We start from the raw sequence: 17,690 nt of genomic DNA, 5'->3' as shown, positions 1-17,690 counted from the left end.
ATTTATATATATATATAGAGAGAGTATATGTACAATTACATATATTTTAAATATTAATTAGTTAATTAATTAAAATTCAATCACTTCTTCTAGGTATCCCTGGATATTGATAGGCTTGTATCCATTTTCCCCCTGGATTTGGGGATCAGGTATTCCTTTAGTTTAGGAAAGTGTTTCTTCTATTAAGTCTTTGAATATTGCTAGTTTATGCTCCATGTATTCTCTGTGGAGTCACCCCTCACCCAGAATCTTGCCACACTGCCTCTTTCCAGCCAGTTAGGATTATAAGTGCATCCGGCATGTTTAGGCTGATCTGGGATCTGAACCGTGGGCTTTCCTATATGGCTCAGGTATCAAGTAGCAATGTCTTCCTGGCTGTGCCATGATAGCTGAGCCAAACTTCTCCTTTTAACTGTTCATGTTTTCACTTAATTTCGTGGAATTTTCCACAGATATATACTGTTTGTTTCTATATTCTTGACATTGTTCACTCAAATTCTTGCTGTTTTAATTGTGGTTTCCTGTTACAGTTTTACTATCTTAAATTTTGTCCCCTCATATTATTCTTTATTTTTATCTTATTTTACAATGTTCTTCTTTTATCTCCTGTATTTCTTTTCAAAGCTGTTTCTTTCACATTCCATTTTTTTTGAAGAGTTTATTTTTATTTATTTACTTTTTTTTGCTATAGAGCGCGTGTGCTCGCCAGACAGACAGAGAGAGACAGAGAGACAGAAAGCGAGAAATCACCCCCCCCAGGGGGAATGACCACGCCACAATCTCTTCTTCTCCATTCTCCTCTCAGGATCTTGGGCACGTGCACACATGTGCACATGCGCCCGGCGTGAGTTTTAAGCTGCTGGGTCCGGGACACGAACCGACGAACCGTGGTCGACTACATGGGAGTCCAGCGACATAGCAATTACACTAACTGCTGGCCCCACATTCCATTTTCTTTAAAATTTATCTCAAAGCCTAAGAAGCATTTGCTGAGGTTTTTTTTTTTTTTTTCACCTGCATGTGGGAGCAGTTCCTTGAACGCATGTCCTTTGTTGACATTTTTCTGATATATCCCCTTCTTCACTTGGGTAGAATCTTTGTTAGGTCTTTATTGGGAGAGTATTGCTCATTTTTGAATGGGGACAATTCTATCGGGCCTTGCTATTTATTCAAGAATAATATGAGACAGACTGTAGAAAGTGAGTGGATTCTGCATCATCCCTTCATCCTGGAGCAGAATTTTCTCACCTTTGTTTATTCCTCACTTCGACAAGACCTTGGAAGGCAAGACCTTGGAATGGCTCACAGTGAAGTTCACACATGCTTTTGTTCCTTGGTGTGTAATTAGTGTTGGCTCCTCTCTGGTAAATAGTTGTAAAGCTGTTTGTTTTCATTTTCTTCTATATTTAGCTCAATTCCAGGCTCTTTCTCCAGGTGGGCATTTTAAAGCTGTTACCACATAATACAATCTTCAGTTGAACCTTCCTTCCATTTTACTTTTTCTCAGGCTACTGAAGCCTTTCTCAAATTGTGTGGCCTCTTCCCGTGTTCTGCCTCTTCTGAGAAATGGCCTGGCTCTGGGTGTTATCTTAGTTTCCCCCCTTTATTCATGATAGCACACTTAACATGGGAGTGAGAGACAAATGAGTGAGAGAGGAGCACCCTCCGCAGGGTCTGGTCACACCACAGTCCCCTTCTTCCAGTCCCTCAGCCTGTCAGATATTGGGCACCCTCGTGGGTGCCTGGCATGTTTTTCAGTCTGGTTGGGCTGGACATTTTGACTGTAGTCCTATGTGGGCTCTGGCTTCTCTTGAGCAGCACTTTACTGCTGCATCGTGGAGCTGGCACTCGAGGAGCCCATCACAGATCTGGTTGTGTCTTTATTAGGAGTGCTGTGACCCTGGGTATCCACCAGCAAAGTGGGCATTTGTTTTTATTACCTATAATCTATTTATTGGGATTGTGTTTATTTCCTACCTTCACTGAAACTGGAGTTTATATTCATCTTTTCTGGGTAGGTTTTAAGAAAGGAAGTTTGACTTTTATTGGGACAACTTTGGAAATATTGTAGCAAAGGTCCATTAGGCTGTGTTGGGTTAGACCCTGTGATTGAATTCTGTCTAGTTTAGATGCACCTCTTTTTAGATCCACATGTTCTTCTATGATTTTGTTAAAATTGGAAAGAAGTTATAGTCAGCACGAGCATAGTGTATGTAATGATTTGTTTTGAGTAACTTGCTGGTATTTCAGGATTCAACTAATGCCGATAATTTGTGAGTAACGGCTGGAGGCAGAGAACACCAACATTTAATGGATACCTACTAGGTGATGATTGCCTTACATCTGTTATCATTCAATTTAATCTTCACAACAATCCTACTAGCTGAGTATTATTATCTCCATTTAGTGCATCAGGAAACTTGCCGGAGGTTCCATTCCTAGTGGGGCTCCACTTCTGAAGCAAGTACCCGTTCCATTGTACCTGGAGGTCCTCTGTGTTGAGATGTCTCCATTACCATTTCTTGCCCTTTTTGGCAACATTTGGCCTCACTGGAGTCTAAGGGAATAAAAGATTTTTCATTGTGTTCATCTTTATGAATGCCTCAACATAGAGGTCGCTCAGAAATCTTAACTATGGGTTGAAGCTGTGGGATGGAAAGGATTTGCATAGCAGTTAGAAACAGGTGGAGTTTCCTTTCCTGCCTGCTACATAGCAGCTAAAACTGCTGGATTGTGGAGAACACAAGGAGGAGAAGAGGCACCTCATGCATTTGACAGTCCACAGTGTGCTTCCTTATCTTCCTGTATGTTCAATTCTTTGAGACCTTGTACAATTACCGCTTTACCTGACTCTAGAACCTACATATCATACAGAGAGTAGGGGTAGGTGTACTGGGTGCTTAGCACTCTTGGGTGAATGTACTAATGAATCAATAATAGGTGAGTTTGATAGAGGCTCTGAATTCACAATGTACAGCCTTGAAAACTCACTTATTCTATTATAACTCTGTCACCACTAAATGTGTAGTAGGGTCTTCATCACTTTGGTTTAAGACATGGTTTCAGTATCTGTCATAGTTGTGACCTTTGTCTCTATGTGAATAATCAAAAAGGGATATCTAAAACCTGACTTGGTATTTGTTTCTTACATGTCAGACTCTCTCCCTGAAAATAGTCTTTTCTTAAGAGTGAGTTTTAGGAGAAGAGTGGAAAGAGACGGGTAAATTGTAGTAAGTAGAATAATATCCCCTCAAAGATGGCCTTGTCCTGATCCCTGGAACCTGTGAATATGTTATGTTATATAGTGAAGGGAAATTAAGGTTACAGTCAGCTGACCTTATAAAAGGGGAATGTAGCCTGGATTATCCAGGTGGGACTGTGGTAATCACAGGGTCCTTAAAAGGGAAAAAGGGAGGCAGAGGAGGAGTCCGAGTGATGTGAGCAGAGGATAACTCAGCCCACCATTTCTGGCTTTAATGATGAGGAAGAGACCATGAGCCAAGGAATACAGCTGGAAAAGGCAGGGGATATGGTTTCTCTCCTACAACCTCCAGAAGGGACAGAGCCTGCTGACACCTTGATGTTAGCTCAATAAGACCTGTGCCAAATTCCCAACCTATAGAACTACAAAATAAAAATTGTGTTGTTTTAGGCCACTACGTTTGTGTAATTTACTATAGTGCAATAGAAAAGCAGTATTTAAGTTTGAAACATCTGGTTTTGGAGTCGAGTTGTTCATTTCCATTTTGGCGTTGGAACAAAAATTGGTTGGTGGCTTCTCTGTTTTGGCCTGAATTGTGATTGCATTATTTGGGCTTTCATCTAGGATTAGGAAGGCATCTCAATTGATTTAATTAGTTATCCTACCTATTGGAAGGGAAAGAAACCAAGATGGGAGAACATCAATTGTACAGCTTTAGGAGGAAAACTACCAGTTCCTTGTAGAGAAAATGGGGGGCAAGGGGGAAACAGTTCAACTCCTCTGTGACTATTTAGCCTCCAACAAAATCACCAAAGAACTGTTTGGTTGAGTTTGACAAAGCAGCAATTGGATAAAGATTCAGTAAATGTCTTTTTAGGTCCTTCATTTGAAATTCTATAGTCACTTTAGAGTGTTTTCTTGAATGTAGAACACATTTTATTTAAATTCTTGACACAGCTGCAGAGGTATATTAGCATTTTCGTTTTGGCTTCAAAGTTTTTTCCCAACCAGCAACTTGGCTGAAAGAAACTACATGAGCTTATATTACACATACATGCACACACAATGCACACACACATGTACACATACATGCCCACTCACACGATCCACGCTCATACATATGCACACCCAAATGCACATACTCTCATGCATATGCATGAACACTTAGGTGTCTAATGGCTTCCTGACATTCTATTCAGAAATAGAGGAACTTGGTGAATGTTCATATCTGGACATTTGCCTATGCTCTGTAACTTAGGAGAGTGAGAGGGCTTGTTATGAATATATCCAAACATTTAGTTCTTACTGGGCATCAAAGTATATGTGTCATCTCATTTAAACATTGAAATTACGTAAAATAAATAATTTTCTTGTGGCCATTTTACAGATGAGAAAATAGGCTACAGAGGCTATTTAAGGGTGTGCAGTATATATACAACATATACTATAGCCCGGGTCTGTGATTCCCAAATGAGCTCATAATGGTTTATCCTCCCATAATGGTCCAATAGCTGGGCTTGTACCCAGCTCTCCTGCTTACTAACTGCATGACCATGGGCAAGTTGCTTAATCTTGCTGTGTCCTAGTTTCTTTTTGTGGAAAATGCCTGCCATAATACTACCTCAGATGATTGCTGTGGATCTAATGAGTCAATATAAATAAAACATTTGAACAATCCTTCGCACCTGGGATGTCCTCATAAAATGTTAGTTATTATTATTGCTTCAGGGCTGAATCTTTCTGTATATTGTCACATCACCTAGTGACTAGGATTGAGTGCACACATGAACCATTTGTAAAAGTTGGACAAAGTTTATTCATTCACATCCAGATTTGAAATAAAATAAATAAAATTGTTAGTGTAGAAATGTACATCATCATAGTTACATAGTTCCTTTTTTTTTAAAGGAATATAGTCCTTATGAAAACCTTATCAAGTCAGTGGGGAGCAATTATTATATTTTTCTTAAATTGGAGAAACTGAGGCTTAGAGAGCTAAAGGGATTTGACCATGTTTATTTAAGTTCTGAGCAAGAGAGAAAGATCTGCTTTTATTTTATTTAAAAATTTTTAAAATAATTATTTTATTTAACTTTATTTATATTAATTTGAGCAGAGAGGGGCAGAGTGAGAGAAAGAGAGAAAGGGAGAGGGAGAAAATGAGAAAGAAGCCACCAGATCCAGGACTTGAATTGCGGTCAGTCATGTGGGAGTCCAGCACCCTTAACCACCATGCTATTTGCCAGCCCTAAAAGATCTGCTTTTTTGATCTAATGATAATTCTGTACAATATTTGTCACATATCCATCCATCCATCTATTTATCTATTCATCCATTTTCTATCACCTGGAATGTGCAAAGGAATACAGGGATCAAATACTTCATTTTTATTTATTTTTGAGAGATTTTTGCTATAGGATGTGTGTTCACTGGAGACAGTGAGAAATCATGCCCGCAGTGGGGGAGGCCGTGCCACAATCCCGTCTCCTTCATTCTCTTCTCAGGATTTTGGGAACACATGCACATGTGTCCAGCACGAGTTTTGAGCCACTCTGTCTTGGACTCAAGCCATAGTCAACCAGTGCCTTAACCACTACACCACCTGCTTGCCCCACAGGGCCTGAATACTTTAAAAGAAAATGTGGAGAGACTAGCAGGGGACATAGTGGTTAAGGTGCTGGACTCCCATGTAGTCAATTGTGGTTCAAGTCCTGGACTTCGTAGCTTAAAATTCATACCAGGTGCGTGTGCATGTCCAAAATCCTGAGAGGAGAATGGAGGAGAAGGGAATGCAGCATAGCCATCTCCTGTGGGGGGTGATTTCACGCTTTCTGTATCTTTGACTCTCTGTCTCTCCAGTGAGCACACGTGCCCGGAGGGGGACGCCGGCAGGTGGCGTGGTGGTTAAGGGCACTTGACTCCCACATGGCCAACCACAATTCAAGTTCCAGACCTGGTGGCTTGCTTTCTCACTTTTTCTGTCTGTCTCTCTCTCTCTCACTCTCTGGTCAAATTTATAGAAAGAAAGGAAGGAAGGAAAGGAAGGAAGGAAGGAAAGAAGTTAAATAAAATAATTCTTTAAAAAAAGGAAAAAGAGAAAGAAAAGAACAGAAAATGTGGAAATGCACATATTTATTGAGTCTTGGCTGAGTGGATTCTTCCTTTTAGGTTTATAAAACTTGATTAGGCTTCCTTCTCCTAAAGAACCTCTTTATCTTTAATTCGTTTGTGATCTTAGTCACTTCTGAATTTAAAAAACTTATTCAGGAAGCATGTCTATTATTGTGTAGTACTGGGAGGCCTTATTGCTTACTATTGATGGTGTAAGAATTTGTTTTTAGTGGGTAAATAATTAAAAACAATGACTAGTCATTACCTATTGTGATATATCTAGAAAAAAAAAGTGTAATGAGCTTATCTAACCAGTGGTGTTTTAATGATTGTCTCAGGATGTGACTGAAGTAGAGAGTTCCCTTCAGAGGACCATGTGTAGGTCATACTCTCGGTCTCTAACTGTGCCAGTGCAGAGTGGATGCTCTACCCTGAGGCAAGCAAGGGAAACCTCAGATAGGTGCAGTGACTGGAGGGAGTGTATACCAAAGCTGCAAATTGTCAATCATGGTATGTGAAGGTCACTGACTAGAGACAACTGCTATTTCATACTGACACTTCTTGACCTTTGCTTGATAAAGCCTTCATTCTATTTGGGTTTCGTGAACTTTGTGGATAAAATCTCCAAACAGTAAGACTGCATGCATGATTACAGCCAGCTTTGCAAATTAGCCTATCTTGTGGACCTATTAGCTCATTAGAACAACCTACGTTCATCCCTAGAACTCCAGCATAAGCTGCTATCAGTATTACACAGTCAGGAAAGAGAAGGTGGATAGCTGGAAAGCCAGAGTGAGGGATCATGACTCTGTTGGCTGAATAGGAATTTTTTTCTCCTCGTTTAGATGACCCAGCTTTGACCTCATCTGAGGAACTCACTGAAAATACTTAGAGCATTATGAAGACACACTTGAAAGACATGATAAAATGATTCATGAATGTTCCCCCACCCAGATGGGAGTGGTGAGTGTATAAAGAACTTAATTCTCATCATCTTGTGAACTTGGTCATATCCCTCCATAGAAGAACATACGTTGGAGAATACTTCCTAAGCTTGAAGTTACTTACATCATTTTGGTGAAGAATTAACTCTCAGTTTCCAGCATCGCCAAGGCCAGACATTAAATATTTCTGAGAAAGTAAAAATATGAATTGTATGACAAAATACATCTTATAGCAGTGGTTCTCAAAGCTGGGGTGGAGGTGGAGGGTCCCAGAGCAGCAGAATTAGCCACACCTGAGAATTTATCAGAACTGTAACTTCTTAAACCTCACCCTAGGACTACTGAATCAGAAAATCTGGTGGGGGTTGGTGTTGATACGTGATCAATTTTTACAAGGCATCTGGGGGACACTGCAAATTTAAGAGCCACTGAACAAGGGAGATAATAAAATTCTGAAAAATCTTCATTCATGACTGATCATAAAGAAATCCATTCTTTACATTGAGAAGTTAATATTCAAGCATGTGTTTTAGGTAAATTAAACTTGTTACCTGGTTTTTATCTTTATTTTTTTAAAATATGACTTCTGTCTTACATCTAATCAATGTATATCTTGGTGGGTGGATTTCTTCTTTCAAAATTTAATATTTGAAAATATAGTTAAACTGTGTAGTATCCATTATGTTCATTTTATAGGCACCTCCTATTTATTTCAAGTGATTTTTAGTGTTTCATTAATGTTAGTAATAATAATTTTATTCAAGAAATTATATTTTATAAAAGAGAATTATTTGGTTTTAATAGTTCATTTGTATATTTATGTCACCCTCTTTTTGATATTTTCTAGTGACTATATATTGCCTTTGTCATCAGAAAACAATATATATTTTAGATATAAGTAAGTCAATAGAACTTATAGTATGCTAGGTAGGTAAGTGGATACAGAAGGGATTGAATGATGATAGGAAGTGGATGCTTCTATTGTTTTTTCCATTTTTTGCAATTAGTGATTGACTGAATTACTAATGGCATTTTAGCATAAAAAAATGAAACATGTGACTATAGAGTACTGTGACTGCTCTTCAAAATCTTGTCAGAAATGAGAAATTTAGAAGCTATGTTGATCACGAGGGTTTTAAAAATTGTATTTATTTTTAAAGTTACATAAAGTAAAATTCCTTCTTTGTGATACATAGTTCACCACAATGCAGATACCAAACAGTTCTATCACCTCCTAAAAATCCCTTGTGCTATCTCTTTGTAGTGAACACTTCCCCATCATCAGTTATAGATAACCATTGATCCTATAGTTTGGCCTTTTCCAGAATGTCATATAAAGGTGCCACAGCCTGGGCACAGGTCTGGGATTTGAGATGTATGTATGTTGTGAATATCAGTAATTTGTTTCTTTTAATTGCTGAGTAGTGTTCCATTCTATAAGTGGACTAAAGTTTGCTTTGCAGTTGAGTTGATATAATTTTTGACAATTAAAAAGTTTTTTTAAGCCTTCAGGTAGAGATTATTTGTGAAAACTAGAATTTTATTTTTCTTTGGTTAAAACATAGGGTTGAGGGACTGACAGTGGCACAATGAAAATGAAATATTCTTTAAGACCAGCTCATGTGGAAAGGTTTTGGGTTAATGTCCAGAGATCTTCCTGAACATGCTAGCCACTCTGCATGATCGTGGGCTGGTTGAAGCAGGATGTGGCTTGCTATGTGAGAATCCTGTTGAGGATGCTTCTCTCTCTTTCTCTCTCTCTCTATCTCTGTGTCTCTTGCTTCTGAATGAAATGCATAAATAAACTAAAAAAAAACAGGATTGGATTTGCTGGGTCATATGGTAGGTATATGCTTGGCTTTATGAGAAACCACTTTAAAATAATCAGAATTAAAATGGAGTCATTTGTGTGGTGTTAAACATTGACTAAACCAAGTCTGGGAAGGCCACGGAGGGGATGTTTTATTTTTTTTCTATTCACTATCTACATTTATTTTATTTTATGTTATTTATTTTTATTTTTTATACATTCAAATCCTGTATAGCATTACAGTTTGCAAAACAAATTTTCCCAGCATGAACACACTGTATGTTAGTCCAGTTAAAGATATTATTATACAGTTTATTAACAGATAATTTTCCATTTGTGTTCCTTAAATATTTTGTTTCTTTCTCTTTTCCCTGGATTCTTTCCCTCTCACCTTCCCCCATTTCCTGCTCTCCTTCTACACTGTCTCTAATATTCACAATTGTTCTCCATGCATTTATATATTTATATTTATATATTTCTGTTTCTGTCATAGAGAGTACACATTCAGTATATGTTAAGTGGGGGATATACAATGCTTCTTTTTCATAATCTGGCTTTTTTTCCTTAGCAGTAAATCTTCCATATTCATCCACTTTCTATCAATTGCCAGGGTCTCATTGGTTTTTATGGCCGAGTAGTATTCCCTAGTGTATATGGGCCACATTTTTTCAATCCTGTTTGTGGATGTTTGGGTTGGTTCCACGTCTTAGGAATTTTGAATAATGCCACAGTAAACATAGATGTGTAAGTGTTTTTCCAACTGAGTGAATTGCTATTCTTTTAGTAGATACCCATGAGTAAAATTGCTGCATCATATGGCAGTTCTATTTGTAGGTTTTTGAGGAACCTCTATATTGTTCTCCACAGTGACTGTACTAATTTACATTCCTACGAACAGTATAGGAGAGTTCCCTTTTCACCACAGCCTTGTCAGCACTTGCCATTTTTAATTTTTTTATCTTAGCCATTTTGACTGGGGCTAGGTGGTTTTTCATTGTGGTTTTGTTTTGCATATCCCTTATGAAAGAGATGTTGAGCATTTTTTAATGATTTTTGGCTGTTTGTGTGTCTTTCTCAGAGAGTTATCTGTTCAGTTCATTTGCCCATCTTTTAATTGGGTTGATTTTTTGTTTTAGGGGGGCAAGTCACTTGAATTTCCTGTATATTTTGATTTTCAGTCCCTTGTCTGAGGCATAGTTTGCAGATACATTCTTTCATTCTGAGGGTTCCAAATTCATTCTAATTATTGTTTCCTTTGCTGAGCAGAAGCTTTTTAAGCTAATATAATCCCACTTGTCTATTTTGGGGATCATTGCCTGTGTTTTGGAGTCTTAGTTAGGAGGTCTTTGCCTACTCTAATGTCTTCAAGCGTTCCCCCTGTGTTGTCCACCAGTAGTTTTATAGTTTGAGGCCTTAGGTTTAGATTTTTGATCCACTTTGAGTTAATTGTTGTCAATAGTGAGAGATAGGGATCCAGTTTCATCTTTCTGCAGGTGAATACACAGATTTCCCCAGCACCATTAGCTAAAGAGAGTTTCTTTTCTCCACTGGACTGACTAGTGCCCTTTTTCAAAAATCAGTTGGCTGTATGTTTTAAGGTTTATTTCTGGGATCTCTATTCTGTTCCACATGCTTGTTTTTGTGCAATACCATACCATTTTGATTATCACAGCTTTGTAATATATTTTAGGGTCAGGAAGTGAGATACCTCCTACTCCACCATTCTTGTGCAATATTGCTTTGGCAATATAGGGTCTTTTACGATTCCAGATGAATTCTGTAGTTGTTTTTCCTAAGTCTGTGAAGAATATCTCTGGAGATGTTTTCTTATGCTGTATACTCATAAAAAGAACTGTAATGATGTGCACCACTGTGACTTGACATAGGACTACATCTGTGAGGACATTTGCCCAAATACTGCCTTGGACCAATGCCAAATTTTTGTGATTCCTGGTCACCAGGGATAATTTTTTCAAAACAACTAATAAGATCTCTTTCTCTCTCCCTCTTGCTTGTGTTTTTTGTCTATAAAAGTTGTGTGAGGATTATGAGACCTGAGTGCATGTGTTTGGGGGACTTAAGTATATATACCTGGGTTGTGGGCTGGATTGCAGTTCTCAAACTTGGCCCAAATAAACTCCTTCTGCATCATGTATTTTGCCTCAGTTTATATTTTTACATTGATACCACCAGCCTATTCTACAAAGGATAATATTTTGCATTCCTCCTAGCAATATATGAGAGTTCTAGTTGATTCATATTCTTGCCAGCACTTGGTATGGTCAGTATTATTATTATTTTTTGGTCATTTTAAGAAGTGTTTTACAGTTTTGATTTACATTTTCTAAATTACTAACTATGTAGAACATTTTTTTTTTCTTTTTTTGGAGAGGTTTTTGCTATAGGGTGCATGCGCTCGCCAGACAGACAGAGAAAGACAGAGAGAAAGAAAGTGAGAAATCATTCCCCAGGGGGGATGGCCACGCTGCAATCCCTTCTCCTCCATTCTCCTCTCGGGATCTTGGGCACGCACGCATACGCGCCCGGCATGAGTTTAAGCCACCAGGTCTGGGACTCGAACCGTGGTCGACTACGTGGGAGTCCAGCGACATAGCCATTACACTAATTGCTGGTCCCGAACATTTCTTTATGTGTTTATTTGTCACTTGTATATCCTTTTTAGTGAAGTGTAGGTTCACATTCTCGTTAATTTTTTTTTTTTTTTATTGAGTGGTTTTCTTGCTGTCGAGTTTTGAAAGTTCTTTTTAAGTTTTAGATATAAATATTCTATCAGACATGATAGTTGCAAAATACTTCTCCATCTTGGTGGTTTGCCTTTTTGTTCACTTAAGACAGAGAATGAGATGACCCAAAATGAATTATGTAAGGCATTTCTAATGTCCTTTGGGGAAATAAACAATGATCATCCAAGTGAGAATAAACAGGCTAATCATTCAGAACTTGCTGTAGCAAAGGCATCAGCCACCATTGCTTACATTTGGCAAAGACCCAGGCAGACCGAGGAGTGGGAAAGCTTTACAGTAGAAAAAGGAAAGGCTTTCAGTGTGCCCTGATTGGAAGTTGTAGGAATCTGGGAGTGATGGAGGAGGAGAGGGGACAGGGCTGAATAGAAGCAGAGCATTATATGTGATTGGTTTGGGGAGCACATTTGGTTTTCTATGTTGGTTCTGGGTTGGAAACTGGAGAAGAAGGTAGGCAGAAATAAGGGGAACTGGCAGTTATTTAGCAAGTCCTGGCAGAGGTTTGGATCAGAGAATTTCATTGTCATATGTGACTTGTTCACTTTTCTTTGGCATCTTCAATCTCTCATCTTATTTAAAGGAAGTAATACATATTCTGTTGCCAGCCCTTGAATAAGCATGACACACCCCAGGTAGATTAGTGCTAGGGAGATGGTCAGAGAAACATTGCAGACAGGGGTGGATTGTTGGGCTGAGCCAGACTTCTCTAGGGAATATTTGGGATTGATCATGGTGGCAAGGCCCAGAGAGATTCAAGGACAAGAGAGGCTCTTGTTCTTGTCAATACTTCAGAGGCCAGACCATCTGCTACCAGCCAGCTCTGAGGAAGCTGGCAAGAGCTGGCCCTGTGAACTGTCCCATAGACCCTAGTGTGCTGGCAACCCTGGGTTGACATTCTGCTTAGAGGAGCCCCTGGTTTGGCAAATGAGGACTCAGGAGCAGTGGTTTTTCCTTTCCTGTGGCTCTTATTAGGTAGGGTGGAGGTCGCTATGTCTCCTGACTTCGTTTCTTGTGCAGCTGGTACAACTTCTGTCTGAGCCCTGCCATTGTGAGTTCTGGCTTTGCCTCAGGCCAGGATGAGAGAGTCCTGGGTTAGGAGAGTCTGAAGTGAGCCCAGACTTATGGGCAATGGCACTGATACCAGTTTCCAACATGGCCATCCTTATGTGTGCTGGGCACTTACTGCTGTCTAGTCAGATATCTGCTTGTAACCAAATGCCTTGTCACCTCAGTTCACTAGGCTATCACCACCTCTGACTGGATTCAGTGCACGAGTGAGGAAAGCAAACTTTGGCAGCTGGCAGTCAGCATCAAGAAGTGACTTTCTTGAGACCAGCAGTTAGCGTAATGGCTATGTTGCTGGACTCCCATGTAGTCGACCACAGTTCAAGTCCCAGACCCGGTGGCTTAAACTCACACTGGACGCATGTACGTGCATGCCCAAGACCCCAAGAGGAAAATAGAGGAGAAGGGATTGTGGTGTGGCCATCCCCCCTGGGGGGTGATTTCTCACTTTCTGTCTCTCTGTCTCTCTCTGTCGTTCTGGCGAGTGCATGTGCCCTATAGCAAAAACCTCTCAAAAAAAAAAAAGTGAATTTCTTTTTGCATTTCAAATGGCATCCTGGGATCAGCAGGTGGCATAGTGGTTAAGGCACTAGACTCCCACATGGTTGACTATGGTTCGAGTCCTGGACCCAGTGGCTTCAAACTCATGCCGAGTGTGTGTTGTGTCCGTGCCCCAAATCCTGAGAAGCAAATGAAGGAGAAGGGATTACAGTGTGGCCATCTCCCCTGGGGAGTGATTTCTCATTGTCTGTCCCTCACTCTCTCTCTGCCTCTCTGGAAAGCACATGCATCCTATGGGGGGGGGGGGAAGAATCTCTCTTAAAAAAAAAGAGAGAAAGAAATGGCACCCTTCAGAGGTAGCGTTTTGTGGTTTCAGTGATGACTTAATATAACTGTTAACCTTGATGTCTATTTAACTCTAAATTGGACTGCACAAAATGTATCTTCTGAATTGACTATTTCAAATGGAGTCTTATTCATAAGAATGCAAGATTTTTCCTCCCAGTTCATTTTGAAAAGTTACTAACTCACTGGGATTGCAATGAGCTAGACTTTAACAGAAGATAAATCACAACAACAACAAAAAGTGGAGACCACCTCGCCGCAAGCAGGATGGCTTGCAGGTGAGAATGGCTTTTAGAAGGAGCCAGTGCTCAGGTCATGAGGGCGTCCCCTGGGCTCTGGAAACAAGCAGCCTGTCTAATGTCCTTTCCTTCTGTCTCCATCTCACTCATTATGGCCACTGCTACCTTTCTCCTGAGGGTCAGTTTTCCAAGGAGTATTTGAGAGTGTTTGTGGTGTTTGGGTCTAATATACATACAGGTAAAAGAATAAGAATCTGGCTACCCTTGTGATTTTAGGGAAATATTTTCTTACTTTAAAACTTCTTTAGCTTAAAACTCACCAAAGTGTAAATTCATTCGGATGATTTCACTAAGCTACTTATACCATAGTATAATTGAGCTCTAGAGCTCTTCCTAAGGGTAGCTTTTGAAGTGTGGGTGCTGTGGAGTGAAAAAGAGGAAAGTAGGATGGGCCTGGTGAGGTTGGACATCTCGAGACAAAGCTTCTCCTGGATTTGGGGTCACCAATGTCCTGGTAGAGCAATCAGCCAGCCAGAGAGGACTGGAGGGGAAACTTAGGATATATGGGACCCAGTGATCTTACATAGAAGGCATCCACGCTTGTTTTGTTCTAATAAAGATCTTCTGTTTGGGAGAGATGGAAAGAAGTGTGTTGCAGTGAACAGCCTCAGGAACTGAGGGCCTGTGGGCTCAGAGTGATACTCTAGAGTCTATGCACAGGACTAAGCTCTGTGATCATAAGCTCCCTTGGTGGCCTACACTAGCTCTTGTGCAAAACAAGTGAAATCAAATTCCTGTCATCTTGTTTCTATTTCCTGGCATCTACAGTAGTCAACAGTTCATCATCACTCAGTTTTCTTCTTGGCATATATCCCTACTCAGTACTGCATCTTAAAATCCATATTTTATTATTCTTAAAAATGTTTATTACTCAGCCAATAACTCAAGAGAAACACTCACTGACAGACACTATTGGTTTGAATCTAATCCCTGTGTATTTATAGCTTATTTGGTGCAAAGTTGCTACAACATGCACCAAGCCCAGAATTCTGAGGATGGTTGTCTTCATTTTGTGCTAATAACTGTGGGATTATGTATCCTGCGAGCTGGTAGCTCTTTGAAGCTAGCATGAGGGTAATAATTGCTGAGGTGAGCATGACCTCAGACCCAGTAAGCAAGTCTCTGAGCACCCCAATTTTATAAAGTTCCATTTCCAGTTCCACGAAATGCATGTAAACCAAAGTCATTTGTTCCATAAGCTATGAAAAGACATATTTGAAACATGGGGATATAACCCTAGGAGAAGCTATTCCTTAAAAAAAGTATCCTTTTGTTCTTAGGTGACACACACTAAAGAGTTTAGGGGCAATGTAACTTATCTTCAAATGCTTGAACACATGTAGCAAAATGTTAGAAATTGGTGAATGTAACTGTTGGGTGTATGGGTGTTCATTGGTACTACTCTTTCAACTTTTCCTTAAATTTGAAATCTTTGCAGAATAAAAAGTTGAGAGAAAATAGACAAGATGAAAAATTTACAATGAGCACAAAGTACACAAGTCCTGCTTTGGTCCTGAAGGTCTGGGGTAATGATATGTGTTACTGAGTCTGTGCCCCTGACTTGCCTGATTCCCAGCCCTGGGAACCAGGAAGGCAGGGGATGGGCTGCCTGCAGCTCAATTACCTTTTCTTAGCAGGTCAGGGTTGAGGGCACAGGCAAGAAGTGAGGGAAATGCTGAGTCTATAGATAGGAACACAGACAGGCTTGCGATCCCTGATGGGAAGCATGGGTTTCCTTTGTTACCATTTCCTTAAATTGAGGTGAACAAGCCAGGCCTCTTCCTCATTCCCTTACTTCCAGCCTTAAGCCTCAACTTGAAGTCACTCCCAGTAGTTGTGGATACAGAATGTCTGTCTATTTATGGACATTTCTAAAAACAGTTTTTGATGAAGTGAAAAATAATGACTGCATTAACCCTGATGTCTATGTTACTTTGGTTTGGACCGGCACAATATGCATCTTCTGAACTTACTATTCCAAATGGGGTCTTGTTCACAGGAATGTGGGATTTCCCTCCCAGTTCATTTTGAAAAGGTACTAAGTGACCAGGACCACAATTTGCTAGTGTTTACCAGAAGACAACTATCTCAACAACTCTCCACACCAGTCTGTGTAAGTCTCTGTATGTCTTTGTATATTCTCTGGCTACATAGCTCCTGTTCTAGGAAGTCCAGCTCATCTATTAGGATTCATTTGCTGTTGCTCTGGGAAATGAGCCCAGACCTAAGACAGGAGTGTCTCATTTTGTTCACTTACAGACCTTGCTCATTGCTAAAGTATTCTGTGCAATCTACCCAACTTAGCCCTCTTGGGGTTTTTCCCTCTTTTTTTTTTTTGTAACATAGGGATGATGATGGATAGAAACAGGCAGCGTATAAAGATTAAGACTTCGTTGTCCTAAGCTATTTGCAAGCATGAGGTGCTTATTCATGGTAGTAGTGGTGCTATGAATGTTCTGAGGCTTACTGTAGACTACATATTTATTGTGTGCTATTTAAAGAGGAACTTTTATGGACCTTATTTGAGGGAAAGGACAAGGACGAGTTCACTGGAAAAACCCTAGCCTTAAGAGACAAACACACTGAAATTCCATCCTACCCCAGCCTCTGACTCTGCTTGCATTCCTCATTGGTTAAATGGATTTTCTTTCCTTTCCATCCTATCAGTGATGGTGGCTATTGTAGTCATGGGTCTACTGTAATGAAAAGGAGTTCCTACTGAGGATCACTCTCTGCTGTTCTGGAATCTTTAGTTTTTGAACTGTGGAACCTGATATCACACAGAAGCCATTTTTGATGGCATAGAAACTCTACTTAGAAATTCAATGTGGGTGAGAAGCTTGCTGTGGCACTTCTAATGGGAATGCCCACTCTTGCCAATTGGCCAGTATGGGAGCCCTGGAGAGAATTGCAATTCCCATGGATAAGCAGCTCTTGAGGTTATCTCCTTCTTTCTCTTGACCCAATGTTGCTAGAGAGTTTTCATTGCCCAGCCCAGAATGATTGGAATAGGGAAGTCCCTTTTGGCATTCCACCAGCTTTAGCCATTTCTGCTCCATTCTCTTTGTCCATCCCAGCCTAGACCCCTGTCCTGACACCTGGACCAATGGCTTTTGGTCTCCAATCCCTGGATGTCTTGTTACCCACAGCCTCCACTTTCCCTTGCTGGCCCGACTTTTTCACACACAGATCAAATTGAACTAGGTGATACCTGGCACAACGTCTGAGGTTTTTCTCTTCTGCTGCCAGCTTCCCTGTGCCTGCCTTTGTGTAACTCCACCCTCTCCTGACCTCCCCCCCAAACTTGGCAGGACCTGGGTAGAAGGTTGAGTGGCACCCCAATAGTGTGGAAAGAAGTGCTAAGTCACGAAGAGGGTAAGGTCTCTTAGAGGACTTTGGTGGTGGTAAACTATTTTGGTCTAAAATGGCCACTGTACTCCCACACTTGAATTCCTTTGGATATGCAGAAAGCACACCGTAGGTGTTTTCCTGAGCTGATTGTTACGTTATAGCCTGTCACACTAGCCACACTTCAGTCAATCACAGAGAGCCCACGTTTTAGGCTGTTTGTGCAGTCTACCCTCCAGCTGTAACCAATCCAATTATGTCTCTACCTCATTCCTTCACTTTGGTTTTTGGACATCTCTTTCC

Source organism: Tupaia chinensis, unplaced genomic scaffold (assembly GCF_000334495.1).
Source record: "Tupaia chinensis unplaced genomic scaffold, TupChi_1.0 Scaffold000197_1, whole genome shotgun sequence".
Taxonomy (NCBI): domain Eukaryota; kingdom Metazoa; phylum Chordata; class Mammalia; order Scandentia; family Tupaiidae; genus Tupaia; species Tupaia belangeri.
Note: the sequence above shows the minus strand (reverse complement) of the source record.